Here is a 21452-nt window from a genome sequence, read left to right as displayed (position 1 = left end):
ACCCATTAAGTTGTAAAATATATTAAAGTCTCTAGTTTCATGCCGTGTACAACACTCATAATGGATTTTGATTATATACTTGGTAATAAGTGACTTATAGAAGGTGGGACTATAGGCTTTTCCTATTTTGGATTTAAAATAAATATTATATCTTTCGGGTGTTAACAGAGGGCATTCTTGAGTTGAAGGGCATGAAACAGTTATTATCTTTATGGTAAGTTATCATTTGTAGATAAGTTAATGGTTTCCTGTGCAAATAATTGTGGAGTCAGCATACCTAAGACTTGGGTTCTCTTTAAGGATGAAAAGGAATTTATAGATATGAATGCCTCCTCAGGGTCATTAAACAAACTTCAAAGTGTTAATATTTGTGAAAAGACCCCCTAATTTGAATTTTTTCTATGAGTCACAATTTCAGGCATAAAATGGCCAGATCATTATATGTCATTTATGGCTTTTTTAAAAAGTTAGTGTAATATATGCCCTTATAAACGGCCACACTTACAGAGAGGAAGAGAGAGAGAGCAGTGTATCTTTTGAGCAGCTGTTACATGGATAAACCCTGGGTCCTTCAGCGGTAGCTGTGGTGACAGCGTAGACTCTAACGGCTTGGTACTATGATTAACGTGGCTCGATTGGTCTCATTTTTTGGTTCACTGAGGTCTTCTTCCTCTTGTCCTTCCCTGTGATCATTCATTCTCCACATACAGACCCTGCCCCCGGACAAGGTAACAGATCTTCCTGTCCTTGGTGTTGTTTATACCCTTACTTTCAAATCAGAGTTTAGATAAAAATCCCTTATTTCATCATTTTTAGTTAGCTTCACGTGTTTGGAGATCTAGGTTGTCCTAATTTTGAAAGTCCCCGTTAGAAATTAGATGCCTCATGAATAAGAGTTGACTTATTCTACTCTAAATGGATGTATTGTTTAAAAAAATCTAAAGTTTGGAAAGAAACCAAATATAAAAACCTCATTTGTCAAGTACAACCACAACTAATAGTTGCCATGTTAGTGTCGTCACCAGCTTATTTCCTTTCTTAAGCATATTTTGAACCCCACTCTGAAAAATGAGGATATGAGCATCCTTTGTTCATCTCTTCTGCCCTGTGACTAAGGTGACAAACTACTCCTGCTTAACACAGGACTTTCCTAATTTGGGCACTGAAAGTCACACCTCTGGGAACCCCCTTGGTCCCAGGCTGATTGGTCACCCTACCTATGACCTCCCAGTTTGCTAGACTATAATTTTTACAGTGTCACAGTTTAATGCATTTATAGTTCTTATTGTTAGAACATAACTATGGATATCTTTTGTTTTGTCTGCGGGTGGTTTCTAAAAATTTAAAGCCAGTATGCAAATATCATTCACTGTGGAGCCAAGTACAATAATTAGACTCATAGAGAAAGAACTACCATCCTGGATCACTGAATTTTGCCACTTGAAGGAGATTTTCCTAGCAATTTCATTTCTCTGTAGACATGAAGGTTTTGGGTTATATTCAGCTTCCACTATTATTTACATTTCATGTTTTCCTCATCCTTACATTCCTTTTTTCCTTTGGTAGGCTATTACCCACGAGTACCTTTTGATATGTAACATGCATGGATGTAAGCTGTTACTGCATGTTTGAAAATGTCTGATTTTGCCCTCATACTTGATTAATAATTTCAGCCTAAATTCAAAATGATTGTTTCTCAACTTTGAAGGCATTTCACCTCTGATGCCTATAATCTAGTGTTTCCAATAAGTCTGATGTTAGACTTATAACCTAGTTGATTGTATGTGTGTATGTGTGCATATTTGTCTACCTTTTTGAACCATGTAGGAATTGTCGCTTTATCCTTAGTTCTGAAATTTCACCATGATTTTTTTTTCATTTGGCCTTTTTTTGGCCTTTATGATCTGAAGTCTCTTCTAGCTCAGGATATTTTCTCCCCACTAATACTAATGTATCTTTGCCTAGAATTCCAGAAGATGAATTTTGACCTCTTGGAATTGATTCTCCATGGCTTTCATATTTTCCTTCTCTTTGTTTTTTGCAGTATGTTCTAAAGATTTTCTTGGCTTAAGTTTTACAGCCTATTGAATATCTTTAGCCACATAAATTCTATTATTTAGTGCATTGAATTTTCTGTTTTGGCACTTATTTGTTTAATAATCTGAGAACTTTCTAATTCTTGTTATTCTTGCCATGAAAGGAGTATATCTATGGATATTGTTCTGGTCCTTAAGAAGGTGCTGGTCTTCACAGATGATCTTCTCAGACTGCTTAGAATTTTTCTTTTCCAGGATCAGAAACACTAATTCATTACTTTCTAGATAGAATGTATTTCTGTTTTCCACCAAAACCCCAGCTTCAGCTAAGTTAGCTATCTTATGATTCCTTGGAACTATTTAGGCTTCTCTACCTTCCTGCACTCTCCTACTACTTTTAAATGTATTTCCTTTCTTCTCCCAACTCTTCCCTAAAAGCTGTTCTGATTGCCCTCCTTCCACCCCATCTATGCAGAGGGTTCTGGGACACCTCCTCAGCCAGAAGCCATCTCCCCTCTCTCCTAACATTGATTGACCCTTGCGTGAACCTTTCTTCTCATTGCCCCTCCCCCTCTTGCTGTGGGTCACCCCTGCTGGAGTCAGATTCCTGAAATGAAGGCAAATCAAGGTAATAATAGGACAAGAAAATTCCCAGGCATGGGAGGGAGAGGATGGGGAGTCCTGGTGGCCAGGCAGAGGCTCCCTTGTCTGGTACCTGTTGTGTAAGAATGGCTGTTCAGCAGTTGGAAGCTTACATTTCTAAATCTTACCTAGAAACTTAATTGGATTGAAACTTAATTTCTCAAATTATTTTATCTTCCAAAATTCTTCTAAGTAAGAGTTAGTCAATAGATGACCGAAATAGAAGCGATTAGAATTCTCTTTATATAGCCGGGAATAGAACCTGGATGCATTCCTGAAATTTCTTTGTGGTTTGGCTTCAGTAAATTACTACTTTACTTACAGCTTTAAAAATATATTTAGACTTAAGTTTAAAGAGTGAGAACCACATGTGTAAACATCATTGAATACCATTCTTTTAATGAATGGGGAATGTTATTTATATTCTGTTTTCACTTCCTCTGGAAAGCCCATTTCTTTGGGGAATGCTTAACTTATATTGTACTCACCTTAAAAAGTGAAAGGAATTCACTTTAGTATATTTTAACTCAGCTGTAAAATTCTTACTATTGCTGGTGAGAACTGCTTGGCCCAAATCTCTGAACACAATGTCTTAAAATAGCAAATGACAATATACATACCACTAGAGTAGAGAATAGGTGTGTTTAGGAGATTAAAATAACCCTTATTTTATTTTTGATTTAATAGAGAAAATCCTATCTTTCTCTACTTTTTTTCTTTTGGAAAACAATTTTGCAGTTAGTACTTCAGTGACACGGTGAATGAAGTGGGCAGGTGGGCAGGAACCAGTGACAAAGAGCTTCCTGGGCTGGGCTGAGGAGTCTGGGTTCATTCACATAGTGATGGGGACTTTTTGAAGGATTGAAGCAAAGATGCCATATGATCACCTATGTCATGTTGATGGCAGGATGGAGGTAGAATTGGAGGCAGACTAGAGGGGAGGTCATTGTGTAATCCGTGTCAGAAAGTAACAGAGCCATGGGCCAAGGCAGCAAAGATGGCTCCTGTCCAATGAGGGATTTTTATTCTGTATTAATTGTGCTGCCTTTAGACTAGTTTGCTGGTTATTTTATGAAGATTTAGCCCTTTTAGAGCTAAAAGGGACCTTGGAGGTTCTTATGCAACTCTGTCATTTTATAAATGGCAAAACCCTAAGGCCTAAAGAGGCAAAAAGTGACTCCTCCAAGTCAGACAATTCATTACAGCAGGCAGAGCTTGGCCTTGGGCCCAAGTCTTCCAGTCCCAAAGCCAAAGCCTTCCTGTAGGGCTGCCCATCTGGTCCTACCTGCTCTCTGCTAAGCACATGCCTGGACCTGTGCGTTCTATCACCTGGTGGTTGATGGCACAGAATGAGATATTGACAGACTTTCTCTTTTTTCCAGTCAGCTCATGACTGACTCTTCAAAATGACTTAATTCTAATCTGCCCTACTCTTCCCAAATACACATTCTTGCCCAGCATATTCAGAAGATGATCTTGCCTCTTATTTCCAGAGAAAATAAAAATCACTTGAGAAGACACTGGGCCGTGGCCTGCCATCAGTGTACTAATAACCACCATCTTCCTGCCCTTTGTTACGACAGCAAAGCTGTCCCCATCTCATTTAACACTGTGTCCTGGGCCCTGAGCCCTGGGTCCTACGTCCTACTCCCTCCTGTCTTTTCAGGGATACTTTTGATTATTCTTCCTTTTCCAGTATTTTCAATCTCTTCTTCTCTGAAAGATCTGTCCTGTCTGCATTTATCTACCTCCTGCACTCTCGCATGTAAAACCCTGCTTAGAACACCCACCCCGCACTAGCTCTTTCTACATCCCTCCTTTCAGGCGTTGTCTAAGACACGTGGTGTTTCGTTCATCAGCCTCAACCGGGTATGCGTTAGCCCTCACAGTTTCACAAAACTGCTCTCACTGAAGTTAGCCATGACCTCACGCCACTCAGCCCCGTGCTGCGGTGCACGGGATCTCCTGTCATCTAATGGGGGAGACAGATGCTAAAGAAATAACCTGTAGTTGCTGAGCATTTAGATCGGAAAGCACAATTTTGACTATCTTTATGGCAGCAGGTACTATATTGCAGCTTTTTGGTAGGTACGAAGTTTCAGTTTCATCGTGAAACTTGCAGCAGTGTGTTCTCTAGCTTGCTTCCACACTGTGAGAGTTCTGCCCTTTAACCTGGGGTTAACTCTGCTATCACACAACCAAATACCCAGGCTATTATGAGCTCTTGTACCTTTTACCTCTTTTACCTTACCCAAGTATCTGGGCTAAACATGCACATTCACAGAATCTGAAGAAATATCACTCTGCTCATGGAGTTAGAAACTAGAAACCACCTCTATGTATTCTAAGTAAAATTTAGTCTGAAATAAATCAACTGTGTTTAATGTGGTCTAAACTGGCAAATAGAGTGAAGAAAACCCTAATGGTTTTGTGTGGAGGAAACAAAAAACATTGTGCAGAAAGGATGATCTGTGAAGTTCAGGCTGCGTGGACTCATATTAAGTTTTGAACCATTTTAAGACCAGCAAAACTATGTAAGGACACATTAGATATGCTAATGGAAAGTTTAGTGAAAGTAAAAATAATTTTCTCAAGTGCAGACTGAAAATGACAAGGTTTTCTTGTGTATGTCAGTTGTCACCCTCTTATTTTCCTCATGGGCTACATTATTCAATTTTAACAGTTCCTCTCTTTTAGAAGTAAAAACAGTCCACATTAGCAAAACCAGAGATTTCCAGGAAGTGCTGTAATGCTGAGGGACCTGTGGAATGAATAAATCACTGTTTGGTAGGAACTGTAAAATGTTTTATTGGAAGTCAGCCCTTCGTATTCACATTTCCTTTTTTTCCCTGAACCTGAAAACTCATTGAAATATCCTCAAGATGGATGTTAAATAAAAATTCTGTGATATATTTGATAGTTAGCTTTTAAAAAACTGATATGTCAAAGCCTGTTTTTCTTGACTGATGTGGAAAGGTTAAAAAAAAAAGTGACAGGAAATTACCTTTCTAAATATAACATTTTCAAGTGATGTAATAGGTTTTTATTTCCATATGTTGCTTGAATAAAAAGCAGCTTGGTTAAAAAAAAAAAAAAAAGCTTGATTAAAAAAAACTCCAAAACTGTACTTCACCATTAAATAAATAGGTGAATGCAAATTCAGATTTTAAAGTTGTCTTTCCAAAAATATTAGTTCATTAACTATCATAAGAAATCTGATATTCTTTGTTTCACTTTACCAAATCCATTTTCCTTATGAGACAGTCTAACTTTTAAAACCATTTAAGGGAATTTCACTATGTTAATTAACATCATTCATTTTCACTGCTTGTTAACACATTCTGAATTGCTCAAAGTTATTGACCTAGACTGAAAGAAGCTCTTGAACTCTATAAAAGGTGGTGCTTATAAAACTTTTCTGCTTATTAGAAAATGTTTATCAATGTCTGTGGCTTCTTCCATTTTATTATATGTAGAATCTGCCAAAACCTTACAACTTTCATAATCACCTTCCTCCTCCTTATTTACCTCTGGACTTGAGGATCTTTGGAAAGTCTTGCCTTACCCATAATGTTCCTCCCTGGATGTGCTACCAAGTCCCAAATTTTAATATTAGAGTTGGATTTTTTTTTTTTTATGTTCTCAAAAGCACAGTGTATAACTACAGTAGCCTCTGGGCATTGTCTCTAGCTAAATCTGCCGGCCGTCCTCCTGGCTGGAGTTCCCATAAGGGTAAGGCCTGCATCTGTCTTAATCACTGTAGGATCCTTAGCACCTACACTGGTAAACTGTCAGTGCTTGAATGCTGTGTGCATTCAAGGCATTTTAGGAGTAGCACAGGTTGCTAGGGTGATAGGAAAGTGAAGTTGGGAAAGTGTCGATGCCTGTATTAATATTATATAGCACTTGTAATGTATCTCCAATCCAATCTGCTTCCTGGCATGTATCCCTTCAAGAACCTGATGTCTTAGACAGCGGTGTAGTATTTTTCTTCGTAACCGTAGTGCCTGTAACAGCACCTGCAATAGTAGCTATCCTTAAGTGAAGATCATTCATTCAGGAAACATTCCCTGTTTCACACTTTTGCCCAGCATCCCCTCCAACATTGAAAAATTAAAGAAAATGGTGTTGGAATCCCCTGTTCTATCTGGCCAGCTTTCCTTATTCAGATGCCACCTTTGCTGTGAGTATGAAAAACAGTGGGACATACAGGGGAGTATGAGGAACAGGTCACCCACTGGAACTCCTACTCTCTAATTAAGTGTTTAGAACTAATTATCCTTTGCCAAGTAATTATGCCAACTGTTAGTCTCTTAAAAAAGAAAAAAAAAGGAAATGGCAAAATCAAGGTCTTGACCATCCAAATTTGTCATAGAGTTATTGTTGTCTGTCTGCTTTTTGGTTTCCTTTTTTATAAGCTCACAGCCAATTTACCATGGAATCTAACTCAGATTTCTGAAGTATCCAGTATCAGTGTAACACATCTTAATGTATTGAAAACTTTAATTGATCCTACCTAGTATTGGTGCGTGATCCTGTGGAACCAAGATATTGATACAAACCAGAAAATGAAGTTGTCTTAAAAGCTCAACTGATTTCATAAATTTTACTTATACGCAGCATGACAAACCTGACATACAACATCTGGATTGAGTAGGTAGAACCTTCATTTTGACAAATTTTTCCTGTTCTATCTGTCAGAACACTAAGGAAAACTATCCAATTTATTAAAAACTGCTTGATGTATGTAGTTTTTCCGAGAACACATCTATTTTGCAATGTGAGGTGTACCCCTTGGAGATGCTGTGATGCATTCACTCTGTGATTCCCAGTGTCTGCATAGTGGCACACATCAGGCATTCACTACGTCATTGAATGAAATTATGGGTAAAACCAGTGTATGTGCTGGTTAGGGGACCAAGAAATATTAGCCATAGAAAGATCTGTACCCCTTCTCCATGGTTTCCACTTCCAAATTCTAGGTTTTTATTTATTTTTTTCCCTAAGTTGTTTAGACCCATTGGATTTCTTTCAAAAGAAGAAATGGCCATTTAGAGACATCAAATTGGAAATTAAAATGGACTGGAGTTTTCAAGGAAAGCTATAGAGGCTTTGGAGGTCTGTGAGAGTAGAAATGGGTGTCTTTACATAATAGATTATAAATACTTGCTAAATGGATAAATAAATACCAATTCTGAGGTATTTAAATAATCACCTGCATGAATGAAAAATTCAAATGCACCATATTTAAGAGCTTCTGTTTGTTGAGAGACTGAAGATAAATCATAATCCATAATAAATATATGGATTTATATAATGAAGAATATATAAATAACTCCAACAAATTTATAAGAAAAAGATAATAGAAAAATGGGCAAAAGGCATGAACTTCCTTCCCAGAGAAGGAAACATGAATGGCCAACACATAGGGAAATACTCTCAACCTCATTAGTAATACGAAAATGAAAATTTAAACCACAATAATACCATTTTGCACCCATCAAAATAGCTGCAATTAAAATTTTATAGTATCACATGTTGGCCATAACATGAAGCAAAAGGAACTCTCATATGCTATGGGCGGAGTGTAAGTTGGTACAGTTACTCTTGAAGAAATTCAACATTACCAGTAAAGTTCAACACATGTATGATGAACAGCCCAGCACTTTCAATTCAGGCAAATACAATGTAAAATCTCCTGCACATGAATATAAGAGACCTGTACAAGATTGCTTGTAATAGGAAAAAAAAAAACTAGATACAATCTAAAGGTCCAATCGCTAGAGGTAAATATACTACAAGTTATCCAATAAAATAGTATCCATCAGTGCAAACAATTGAACTACACAGTTAGCAGAGCAACATGGAGGAATCTCACAAACATAGTATTGAGTGGGAGGAAGCAAGTCACATTGGTGTATGCATAAGCCCATTTGATAGTTCAAAAGCACACATAATTTATCAGAATGGGGTTCCTCCACAATTGGCTCATTCTCAGGCCCCACATGTTTGCAGGATGGCTGCAGCAGCACTAGCCTCTGAATCCTCTCTTGTTCATATCTAATAGGAGCAGGAAAAGGTCTGTCTCCTTCTTAATAAAACACCATAAATTAGGTCTCGTTGGCCCTGATTGGTCTGGCTTGGGCCATGTGCCTATCCATGAACTAATCACAGTAATTAGTGGGATGAAACATGATGAATGGCTAGCCTAATTAATGTCATTCAGAGCACATGGGCTGGGAGTAGGGCAAGGGAGAGGAAAATGCTGGTATGGATGCCAGAAGGAGGGTAGACGGATGTCAGGCTTCTGAAACAACAGATGATATTATTCCACCCACTTAGTAGAGGCCAATTTATATTACACACACCATTGTTACTTGCTTATGGTCTATGAATGATATGAAACAGTTCAAAGAAGGGCAGGTAGAAGCCAGAAAGGGGTTTTTATGTTGCAGTAGACCTCGAACCACAAGCAGTACTCCCAAATCGGAGTGGGCAGGTGGGCAGCAGTGCTCCAAGATGGCAGGTAGGGCTGGCAGCTAGACGCCCGTCCAATCGAGATGCTGTGGGATTCACATGGTGAAACTTTATGTCCCCTCAGAAATGCTCACCTTGTTTTTGTCCACTCGATCCATGTTGCTGATTTAAAGAATTCTTTCTAGAAGCTGTGAAAGGAACACTGGTAGATTTGCCCTTTTTTGGCGTGATAATTATTATACCCTGATCTGAAGTTCTGTAATTTCCGGTAGCCCCTTCTATAATTTCCTCCCTCGCTTCATTTCCTTTATGAAGTTCATGTGTTTTACTCAAGAAATAAAGATGCATTTTGTGCTCACGAACAAGTTTATGTGGCTCCTTGTATCAAATAATTGGTAGGGTAGGGAAAATGTTTATGCTTTGGGTCTTTGCATAGTCATTACTGTAAGTATTAATAGAAGTGCTGTTATCAGAAAGGACTTTAAATCATTACTTGTTTAAACTGTGCCTAACAACTCAGACCATTAAAAGCTGCTTTTCCCTAGTCACAAAGAATAAACGGCTTTTATTTTATCGTACACATATAAAATAAGTTAGTTCCTTTTGTGGGCATTGTTGTTAACATTCATTCTGGAGTAACTGGAATTGATCTCATAGTTATTGTCCGGGACACACAGCTTTGAGTCTCTCTCCTCACTCTGACTGTTGTCTAAAAATCAAAGGTAAGCTTATTTTAGACACTGTAGCTAAAAGGACATGGTATATGCTGGACTTGTGTCTCCTTTTTACAAAACCAACCCTGACATTTTATTTATTTTTGTACTCAAACCCACATTTAGTTATGTTTTGCCTGTGTAACTTATTTTAAACATCACCTTGCTTGCAGTCCCGACTATAAGTTTAGCATTGTTCTTCCGCCAAAAGCAATGAAATGTGACCTGTTTCATCGTGATTCAGTGAAGTGTAATCAGCATTTTCTTTTCACAAATATAATATCAGTGGCTATTTATAACATTTCTTCGACCTTCAGAAATGTAATGAGGTTTTGTTTTGTATTTACATAAAATTCTATTTGTATTTAAATGCCCTGGGTACAATATATTAGTGGATTTTGCACTTAAGGCCAGATACTAAAATATTCTTAATGTGTTTTTTTAAGTCCTATCTTGAATTTATAGAGCAGCCTCTGAGATTCTCAATATGCACCTATAAATAAGCATTGCTGATTGTAAAAGCCGTCTTGCTGTTCTCATAAACCACCAAAAATATAAATTCATTGGTTTACCTCATATTGAATTTCCTGACTAGATGATGCCTTTTTTCTTTTTTTAGAAAGTACATTTGTACTTTTCATCATTTCTCCCGAGGAAAGCATTGTCCTAAAGATTTGTTTAAATGTCTTCTGTGTAGCTTCTTTAGACATAATTTTTCTGAATATTATCTATTTTCATTTGTTTGTGACTGGTCATTGCTGCCACTGAACAAAAACCATTGTGTTTCAAGTCATTTTATGGTATCTTTACTATTTCCAATAGGTGTTAAAAAAGATATTTCTGTTGAGTTTTCTAGGTATTCAACCTTGTCACCTGTTGCTGATGGTAATTTGGTCTGTTCATTTCCTTTCACTATTGCATAGTGAGCATCTTTTATTTTATTCCTAACTTTTAATAAAAATATTGTCTGTTGATTTCAGATCTTTATAAAAATCATGGTAAATTATCCTTCTATGTCTAGGTTACTGAGAGATTATCATATATAGGTGATGAATTTATCACATGCTATTTTGGCATCTTTGAAGATAAGAGTATGTGTTGATCCTTTGTGAGCTGTTAATAGGGCATAATGAGTCTATTTATATAATATTTACAAAATAAACCCTATTTATATTGATGTACCATATAATAGAAATTGAGTTTTCTGGGCACTTTATTTAGGACTCTTACGTCTTATCCAAGTCAAACAAGCCTCTTACCTTTCTTTCTTTTTGCTTTATCAGGTTTGGTTATTAGGCTTGTGTTAGCTTCATCAAACAAACTGGGAGCCTCATTTTTCTCTATCCTGAAATTATTTTATGTCGTTTGGGAATTATCTAATCTTTAAAGTAAACCATATATTTTGGTTGTCAGCTTTTATATTTTCATTTCAGTTTTGATAATTAAATATCAAATGTAGAAAACTGTTTCCATTGAGATACTCAAATTTATTCACAAGGATTTTTTTTTTGGCCTTTAATAATTGATTTTTTTATCCAGCATATTATGGGGGTACAGATGTTTAGGTTATGTATGTTGCCCTTGCCCCCTCTCCCCACTGAGTCCGAGTTTCAAGCGTGTCCATCTCTCAGATGGTACGCATTGCACTCTTTGTGTGTGCATATACCCGTCCCCTCTTCCCCCTCCCCCCTCCCCCCTGCCCAACATCCAGTGGATGTTATTCTTATATGTGCATTTATGTGTTGATCAGTTAATACCAATTTGATGGTGAGTACATGTGGTGCTTGTTTTTCCATTCTTGGGATACTTCACTTAGTAGAATGCGTTCCAGCTCTATCCAGGAGTATACAAGAGGTGCTATATCACCATTATTTCTTAAAGCTGAATAGTACTCCGTGGTATACATATACCACATTTTATTAATCACAAGGATATTTTTATATAGTATTCTTGATTTTTTTTTTTTTTAAATAGGGCCTTGCTCTATTGCCTAGGTTGGACTACAGTGGCACGATCATAGCTCACTGCAGCCTCAAACTTCTGGGCTCAAGCGATCCTCCCACCTTAGCCTCCCAAGTATCTGGGACTACATGCACTTACACCATGCCTGGCTATTTTTTTTTTTTAATTTTTTTATAGACACAGGGTCTTCCTGTGTTGCCCAGTCTGGTCTCGAATTGCTGGCCTCAAGCCACCCTGCAGTCTTAGCCTCCCAAAGTGCTAGGATTATATGTGTGAGCCACCACAGCCTTGATTTTTTAATCTTTTCCATTACTATGATATATTCCTCTAATAATTCTAGTTTTGTGTTGGATTTTAAGACTAGAAATCTGTCTGTGAAGTATTTCATCCTGTAGTAAACCATGTATTGCTTTTTAAATATCTAAATCACACATTCCTGCTTTTATTTTTATTTCTACTTTTCCTGTATCGTATTTATTGCTGTTTTCAAATTTAACTGAGGTTAAATATTTAGTTCATTTCTTTGTTTCTCTCCAATTAAAAAAAAACAGTTACTGGTGTCACAAATAGAACTATTATATATTGTTTCTACTCCCCAAATACAGAATAAAATCAGCTCATTTTTGCTATCTACCCCTACCCATTTCCCCATTTTTAATAACATGAGCTAAGATTTCAGACTTAAGTGGAACTAGTTACTATGGGAAAGTTTTTTATTAGATATTTTTCCACAATTTTTGAATGTTTACACTCTATTTGGACTGTTTTTATAATAGCACACTCTGGTCCTGCTCTCAATGCTTGCCACCTGTGCTAATGTGTAACTATTTTTTCACTCTTAGGTTTTTATTTTGATTCATCCTTCAGTCAACTGGAATATTTTTGAGTAATTTTTTTCATGAAAATGCTCAGCTGATAACTTCTAGGCACATTTGTTTTTCTTTTAGAACTCTGCAAACATTGAAATTTCTGTGGTTCTTTCTTTTCAAAAATAGTAGCCAGAAAAACTGTGGCCCCGAATTTTACTGGATGTAAGCATCACCCCCATGAGCTCTGCCCCCCAACTACCTTGTAAATATGGAAAGTGAGAGGAATTACAAACTGGACAGTGCTGGAGAGGAGCTCAGGTAGAGTGGCCACAGCCTGAGGAAGTTGTCCCCTTCCTGGGGAGGACTTGTGTTTTGGAGCTGGGGAAGCTGCAGTTGAGACTGGTTGAAACTACGAACTCTCCTTCCATCGCTGCCTGGGGAGTTTCTCTCCTCTGTTAAGGGAAATTCTTCCTGGCTCCTGGCACGTCATTGAACTCCTTTGTTTTCAGAGCCATTGAAAATTCAAGTTTCCTTTTGAATTTTCTGAGTATTTCAAGGGAAAGGAAAAATCAGGGATGATTAGACGTCACTGTCTTTCTAACACCACAACCTGTGAGTCTTTGTTTTTTAATTAAATTTTTATCATTATTGCTATAGGCCTATTATAATCCAGTAGCATAGATGTGGCCTTTTCCTGGGAAAATTCTGGCCTTTTTGCATCCAGTCTTCCTTTTAAGTCACTTAAAATTATTAATAGCCTTGATATCACATCCATGTTCCATTAAAATAATTCTGAAAAAGTAATATTTAAATAAAAAGCAATTTATTGTTTGTGTTTCTACTCTAGGTGAAGACTGATGTTAAGAGTCTATGGGTGAAGACATTGGAAAGGCTTCAAGTATAAAAGTGAGCTGTTTTCATTTTTTTGCCACTTTAGTATGAAACATGTTAAAAGGTTAATATATTCATAATTTAGGTTCGTTAGGTATTTTTGCATAAGTACACTCTGTAGGCCAATTTTTTTCTATTTTCAAGTACAGTCGCCCCCCATTGTTTGCAGGACATACAGTCTAGGTCCTCCTGTGGATGCCCGAAACCACGAATAGGACTAAAACCTACTTATACTGTTTTTTCCTATACGTACACATCTATGATAAAGTTTAATTTACAAATTAGACACAAAAAGAGATTAACAAAAACTAATAATGAAATAAAACAATTATAACAATATACTGTAATAAAAGTTATATGAAAGCGGTCTCTCTCTCTCTCTCTTAAAATACTGTAATATTTTTGGACCATAGCTGACCTCAGTTAATTGAAACCATGGAGAATGAAATTGCAGATAAGGGGGCTACTATAGTTTTTGGGAAAATAGAAAAAAAACTATTTTCAAAAAGTTGTTAACTATTTTGTAAGAAATAATGACAAAAATTGTTACCAAAGGATGAAAAATAAAAGAAAGTGCATACTTCAAAATAACATACACAAAGAGTAAAAATGGAGTCGGAAATAGTAAACTATAACATGACCCATTTTGCTGTCGTTTCTTCCCATTGGTCTTCTATTATGATTGAGTTCATCTTTCTTCTAGGTAATATTTTAAATGTTGTTCTTGGCCAGAAAAGTTCTGTTTGTCCTTTTAAACTTCTTCTTTCTCTTTAAGATTTAAAATCTCATTTCAGTTTTGTGGTGGTGATGCTTGAAAAACCACAATGAACAGTAGAAGGGAAAGGAAGGAAGGGGTATGCTTTTTGTTAGATGCAGGCAATTATTTTACTCTGTTTTTTTTGCTAAGTACTTTAATTTATCATACTCTGACCACATTATAAGCTATTTGTCAAGACCTGAAATGGTGAACGAAGCTGCTCAATTCCATATTGTATGCTTGCTAAGGTGGTAGGAATGGAGGAAGAAATTCCATCTGCTAAGCATAGTGTTATCATTTTTTTACTGATAAAAGCAGTTTATACTTTCAATTTTATACCATGTCATTTTTTTTAACCAAACAGTAAAATAAAACAATTATAATAAAGGCTTAAGAGCAACAATGGGTTCGAGTCTTACTTTTAACTAGCAAAATATAATGCTTTATAAGAGACATAAATATTTGATACACTGAATTATTCTCAGAGTACTTAAAGGTATTACAAGGACGAATAGTATTTTAATGGAGTAAAGATTACTTTGCTTGTGTCAGAGTTCTTCAGTGTTTTGTTAACTGGTAAAACAATGACTTTCTTACTGCAGATCATCATTACTGGCAATAAAGTCCCAGAAGTTCTTTTGTCTAACTTATGACTAGACTGCCTAGTGGCTTAAAAATCCAGGGTCTGTGGTCCAGAGCTGACTTTTCTATTCATCAGTCACAGTGCTCAGGGCCCATGATACATTCAGTGGATCACAAAATTGTTTTAACTTTAATTTCTTTTAAACGCAGAAGAAAAAATAAAAATAATATATAATATTGAACCCAGCGTGGATGATATTTGTCTTTATACCAATGCAGTTGTGAATATAATTTTTAACATTTGTTATGGAGGAAGGGGCCCACAAAGGCCAAATTGCCCAAGACCCACAAAGTTATCATGTGACCCCACTAGTGTCATAATCAGGCACACTGCACGTGTGTGAGATCCAGTCATTTGAATGCTTTTGGTTTTTTTAAAAAGAAGAGTAAACATTTTCTCTTTTAGAGATGATTATCCTCTTTGTAAATGAGTTCGTAGATACGTCTGCGTATCAGAGAGACACATGGTCATATCTCCGTTGTTGGGTTAGCTGTAGTTATTCATTATGTTTTCCTAAATTCAGACAAACATTTTTCCCTGTAGATACTCATTGATATTCTGTTTGCTTTGTAATATGACACAGAAAATAAGGGAAAAGGAGGCAAGACTTGACTCAGGATTCTTTGGTTCCCTTTTGGCCAAGTGTGTGCCTAAGGGGTACGTGTTCCATGAGAACGGCAGTCAGCTCCGCCTGCTTGCTGCTGTGGGAGTCTAGAATTGTAGCTCTTCTGTAGCTATCGATCTATGTTACTGAGTGTACAGCATTTCCAATTACTGTGACTGATCTGGTTTGGTTTGTTTCCAAAGCTATGATCTAGTTTCAGAGAAAATATTTTTATGAGTCATCCACTTCCATGACTATATTGATAATTGTGCACAGAATATCTTCTGAAAGTCACTTTGTTGATTTAAAGATAAGTGTGTTGCATGTCTGAGGAGCTTCATTTTCAAAATTTGTGCCTACTCAAATATAAACTCCCTGAGGACCAGGATCTTTGTCTGTTTTGTTTGCTGCTGTATACTTTAGGTAAAGACATATGAGAGAAACTCAAGTGTTTGCTGAAAGAATGAACTAATTTCCTCCTTTAGCACAGTCATGTTCTCCCCTGAAATGCTCTGATGTTGTTTGGGTGTGTAAGTGGGCTGCCGAACTACTGATCCTCAGACTGGCAAGTGTCTTGGCTCGTATGCAACAATGTATGCGGCACATCAATGCAAAGCAACAACCTGCCAGCCAGTTACCCACAAACCGTATATAAAAACTGACCTCTCCAGGGTAGCAAGTCAGTTTAGGCTCTGTGATCACAAACCCAGTGGGTACCACTTAATCAAATTAAGCCAAGAAAGCAAGAAAATGCTGAGAGAAATGCCCCTCTCTCTAGCTGTTGAGGACTCAAGATTAGGGATGTAAACAGAGGAAATCAACTTACCTTAATTAGTACTACAAGGTTAAGGAGTCCTAATTTACAGAAACTTGAAAAATCAGAGAAGTATAGGCCTATTTTATACAAACTTTTGGTTTGTTGACCTTAAGGGAGCTAGAAATGCATTATTTTTCTGTTAATATGACGTGTGTGTATGTGTGTGTGTGTGTGTGTGTGTGTTTAGCTTTAAGGCTGCATTTTTCATGTACTACAAAAACAAGGATAGATATTTTTTTTAGCTGAGTAAAATTGCCCCTACATTTTGGTCCTCTGTGCCTTCTTGTCCAGGGTTTCACCTACCCCGCTTCTTTGACGGAAGTGTGTCGGGGCAGAGCTGCTGCATCGAGCACACAGCACAGGGCCACCAGAGAGACAGAAAGATGCCGATTAATGTTTCCAGGCCCATGTTAGGCTCTAGGTGCTGAGGGCACCCCTGGTCTTGGTGGTTCTTGCTAGCATTTTCTCAGCCCCTTACACTGTTGAGTATGGTGACAGGAGAGTGGCGTGCTTTTTCATAAAGATGCTGAAGGTTAGAAATGGTATGTTTTCTGCCCTGGGTTTGGCCGTTGCTCAGCACATCTCTGCTTGGTACACATCTCTACTTGGTGACTCCGTGCCTTGTGGCCCTACTGTGAGTGGTGCTCTTCCCTGGAGGGTGAGCATCACCCTGTCTGAGGCACTGTGACTACCCTGTCACGAGCAGTTGCCAGAGGACCACACTCTGAGCCCATCCCAGGGCAGTAGCTGCTCGTGTGGTTTCTCAGTAATGTATATAGTCTTGATGCTAAAGACTTTGTGGGATTGGAATATTCTGGCTTTTTACCCCTAAGACATACAAACAACATGGCAAAGTCAGGCTCAGGAGGGAATCAATGCCATACACCCCTTCACGTGTCTTGTAGGTGACCTTGCACCCGTGTCCCAGGGCCCTGTAAGTGTCTTGCTCAGGGCTGATGGATTTATCGGAAAGCAGCTAATAGAATTATTAGAGGCTACAGCATAAATGATTCACATTGTGAATGAGTAACTCGTTGTATTGAGCTAGACATGGCTAATAATATAACCATCTGGCAGAATTCTTGACAGAATGCCAGAGGACAGGAACTGAAAGGCAAAGTGTGATCTTTAAAAAGTCATTGAAGTACTGTCCTTCAATGCAAAATCCCCTAATTATCTCGTGGTATGGTGGCATCATGCAAATGATTTTTTAAATGTAATTAAAGATTAAAAGTGTTATACAAACTAAATATAGTAGTTACAACAATATGGAATGGAATACAGCATTGGGAAAGGTGTACAGATTTGACTCTACCTAAGCATTGGGCATCTCTTTTCCATTACAAAAAAAAAATGTCTCCTAGAAGTTTGCATACCTTAAGCTGGTGTAGAGACTAGACACCCTTCTGTAGGGGGAGACTTCCTCATTGTAGACTCTTTAATTATAGCTGGTGAAGGGTATGAGGGGATTCTTAATAATTCATGAGGGAAAAAAGGATATAAGTTTTAAAAAAAATACTTTTCTCATGAAAGGACGACCTTTGGAATGAGGAGCTAGCTCCTGTTGCTGATGTTGGCACTGAGAATTAGGAGACCCTCAGGACAGTATGTCCTCAGTTTTGTGGAATTATGGTAATAGGTTTCTGTCAAAAACAAGAAAGGTGGAGGGAGCTCCGTGGTGAAGTAAATTTGGTATTTAAGCAAGATTAATCGGTTCCTTTTTCTTCAGACCTTTACTGTGCTTCCCCAAACAGCACGTGTTCACCAAGGAGGTGTCGCAGGCAGGGTTTCCCCAACTTAATCAAGCACAGACTACCTCCTCCCCTGTCACCACTCCCACCCTGCCTCCTGGTTTTTTAACCTATTACTGTGTTGTTCTGTGGAAGATAGTGTGGTAAATGCAGAGTTAAGGTCAAGTGTGGGAAGGAGAAGTGGCCAGCACAAACACAGAAATGGGCTAAAGGAAGAAATGTGGATGAATCGAAGCAGTAACTGTGCTCCATCCCTGTTGGAGGAGCTAGAAGGAAGGACATTTGAAGGACAAAGCTCCACACAGCAGCACTGGGCACTCCATCTGGATAACCGGTGATGGTGCCAACTCTCGTGTTGCTAGTTAGGGAGTCCCTCACCTTCCGCTCTCCCCTTCGGCTGACCTCTGCGCTCCACGTGTAGAAGTTGTGGGGCATCTTGAAGCATTTAGCTAAACCACTGGCTCCAGGATCGGTGAAGGCTGCCCGTCAGTCATCTCAAAGTCTGGCACGGAGGAAAATTTCCTCAGACCTTTTGTTATTAAACTACCTCCAATCTAATATCATTCGATAGATCCTGATGGATCTCCTCATACACATTGTTCAAAGAGAAGTAGCATAAAATTAGTCGCATAAGTTGTTATAACTTCATTAAAAGTGACCTCCTTGGTGATCGTGGCTTCCTCCTTTGGGTAAAGCACAGAGCTAAGATTGTGAGGTTGCAAAGGCAAAGAGGTGAGGCTTCTGCCTTGGAGGGCTTACCAAGTGAGTCGGGGAAGGGAAAAACGCATCTACAAATAACTTTTCTATGAAGCAGCATATGATAAAAGAAATTAGAAATTAATCAGAAATTTAGGGTACCAAAGCAGTTAAAAAGATGATCAGAAGAAATGTACTTCACATATAAATTGTTCCCTTGTGAATGTTCTGTGTCTTTGAAAATACTGCTTATTTTCTGTTGGTTGGGTACAGGTATTTAATTAAATCAAAATGGTTTGTTATATCATCAATATCATAACTTCTTTTCTGCTTGAAGTTATTTTCTGAGAGAGCTTTTCAGAGCTCTCACTGTGCTAGTAGATGGTCTGTTCTTTCAGTTCTATCAGTTTTCCCTTAGTATGTTTCAAAGAGATATTTTAGATACACACAGGTTAACAAATTATCCACTTGTTGTATAGTTAGGTACAAGCTCATTGTTGTATTTTAAAAACCAGGTAGAGTATCATAGCCTCATGAGGTACGGGATCATGGAGGCTTCATGTTTTTAACATTTGCTGCTGCTGCTGACCTTGGAGAGACCTTCCAGGGGCTTACCCAGGGACCATTCTAATAGGCACAGAAAGGCTGTCACCTAAAATGTCAAGAGAACCAGAGGCACTCGGTGCTATCAGATCTGTTTTCAGCGGCTGTAGATAATGAATCAGTGTCTGGAACAGACAAATTAGTTATAATATTTGAAAAACTTGTAGAAGCACTAGGCCAGATTCCCCAAGCTTAAAAAGTCAGTAAAACAAAATTATTGTCATGGCTTTAGGTAATCAAGCCTGAATGCGGCCAACATCACTTCCTCCTCTGCCTTGTCCCCTTCTTCCTGTCTCATCCCCGTTTCAGTTGCATTTTCCAGGGTATGCACACTTCTAAAAATCTGTGTTTTATTGCCTTATACCATCATGCCTTTTCTGTGCCATAAGGAAAGCCTGTTCTGGAGAAAGATTACAATTCGTGATAAAGACTTTTTAGCATTAAGTAGGGTATTAAAGCAATCATTGTGTTTTAAAATTAAAAGACATGGAGTTGCAATTGATCTTAAGTCCTGTATTAAGTCTGATATTTTCTTTTAATATTCTTTGTCATGAAAAATGTGGGGTCTGGTTTCTTAAAATGTTGTAACTTCATATATAGTCCTTTGATTTCCAAACCACAGTCATTCAAAGAGAAATGGGGTTTAGCAGTTTCACAGGTTCTCATAAATGGAATGTTATAGCAACCAGGCTCCTAGTCACATGGCGGCCAAATCCGTTTTCTCTGGTTTCCTTTTCCTTCCTCAGTCCTCAGTCTCATTTCTATTTGTTTTCTGGGTGTTTTCAATTGTGGACCTCCCGATCACCACCAAGGTGATTCATTCCTAAAACTGACTCTGCCTCCTAACTCTCCTATTTGAGGACATGAAGATATTTTTGTGCAGCCTCATCACTTCAAAGGCAAGTTTGACATCTCTCTCCCTCCCTCCTCCCCACTCCTCACCCTGCCCTCAATATCAAATTTGTCACCAGATTTCACTAAATTTACTTCACCATCTGTCCCATTCCTTCTCTTCTACTTCCACTACCTTCATAAAGGGAAAAATTTCACCTTTGAGCATTTACCACAAGCTACACACTACTTACTGTTCTTATGTTATTCTTTTAGCCTTGTGCAGTTATTATCATTAATTGGAATTTACAGGTTAGGAAACTGGAGTTTGCAGAAATTTAAGTCATTGCCTAAGTCATGCAACTAGTAATTTTCAAAACCATTTGAGGTGTAAATACCCAAGTGCAGCACCAAGCCGTGAAACGAGCTCACAGCCCAGCCCTGCTGTGATGCTGTGTGCATCTGTGTTAGGACTGGGTTCTCTTTCTCTCTGGTTTTTCAGAACTCATGAATCTTCTGTGCATTTGATCCACCGGGCTGGTCCACCCAAAGTGCTGAGTTAATTATGTCAGGTGTCTGGTCTGAAATTTACGATAACATGTTGTTGCTTGCTCTGTAAGCTTCGACCTTTTTTTTTTTCTTTTTCCGTCTTTAAGCCAAGTGTTCTGAAAAGTGTTTTTGGTACCACCAGAATTCTCTCTGCTCCTTGGAGTTAGTGTGAAAGGAATGCCAGTGGACTCTGGGGTCAGCTCGACCTAGATGTGGATCACAGCTCACCTCCTTACTGGGAGGCCTCTGGCAAAAGCATGACGATAAATGACTTCAGTGTAGTTGTGGATATGAGAGAGCATGTATACAATGCCTACTATAGTGAGTGCTTGGCCCTTGGCAGGCTGTCAAATGGAGCTATAGAGCAGCAGCCACAGTAATAATATTATCTAGACCTTATCTATCCTTTTAAACTCAGTTCAAATTCCTTCTCCTTTTTAAATTACTCCAACCTGATTTTATCTGCCCCCTCCTCTAAGTTGCTGTATCAGTTAGCCACCGAGCAATTCAGTTAGCAATTTTAATTATGTATTGCCCCCTGACACTGCTTTGTGATCTTAAAAATCCTTCTTGAGATGCCTACTGGGTTGCTTTTCCTGAATGCTGTTAATTCCTGCTCTACTGGACTAAAGTAATTCAAAGACAGGACTAGCTCTTATACCTGACATACA

The 21452-nt window shown here is 38.1% G+C and overlaps 1 protein-coding gene across 1 annotated transcript in view; it reads left to right on the top strand.

Moving 5' to 3' along the window:
* Positions 1–13486: 13486 nt before the first annotated feature.
* Positions 13487–21452, top strand: part of PLEKHG1 (pleckstrin homology domain containing, family G (with RhoGef domain) member 1) — a 155046-nt gene continuing 147080 nt past the window's right edge. The window contains exon 1 of the mRNA XM_012655571.1: positions 13487–13545. The gene's annotated coding sequence lies outside the window, so the exon portion shown is untranslated. The remainder of the gene's footprint in view (positions 13546–21452) is intronic.

The sequence above is a fragment of the Propithecus coquereli genome, unplaced genomic scaffold (genome assembly GCF_000956105.1).
Source record: "Propithecus coquereli isolate 6110/MARCELLA unplaced genomic scaffold, Pcoq_1.0 Scaffold48, whole genome shotgun sequence".
Lineage (NCBI taxonomy): Eukaryota > Metazoa > Chordata > Mammalia > Primates > Indriidae > Propithecus > Propithecus coquereli.
The sequence above is the reverse complement of the archived record's forward strand: the minus strand, read 5'-3'. Positions and strand labels throughout refer to the sequence as shown.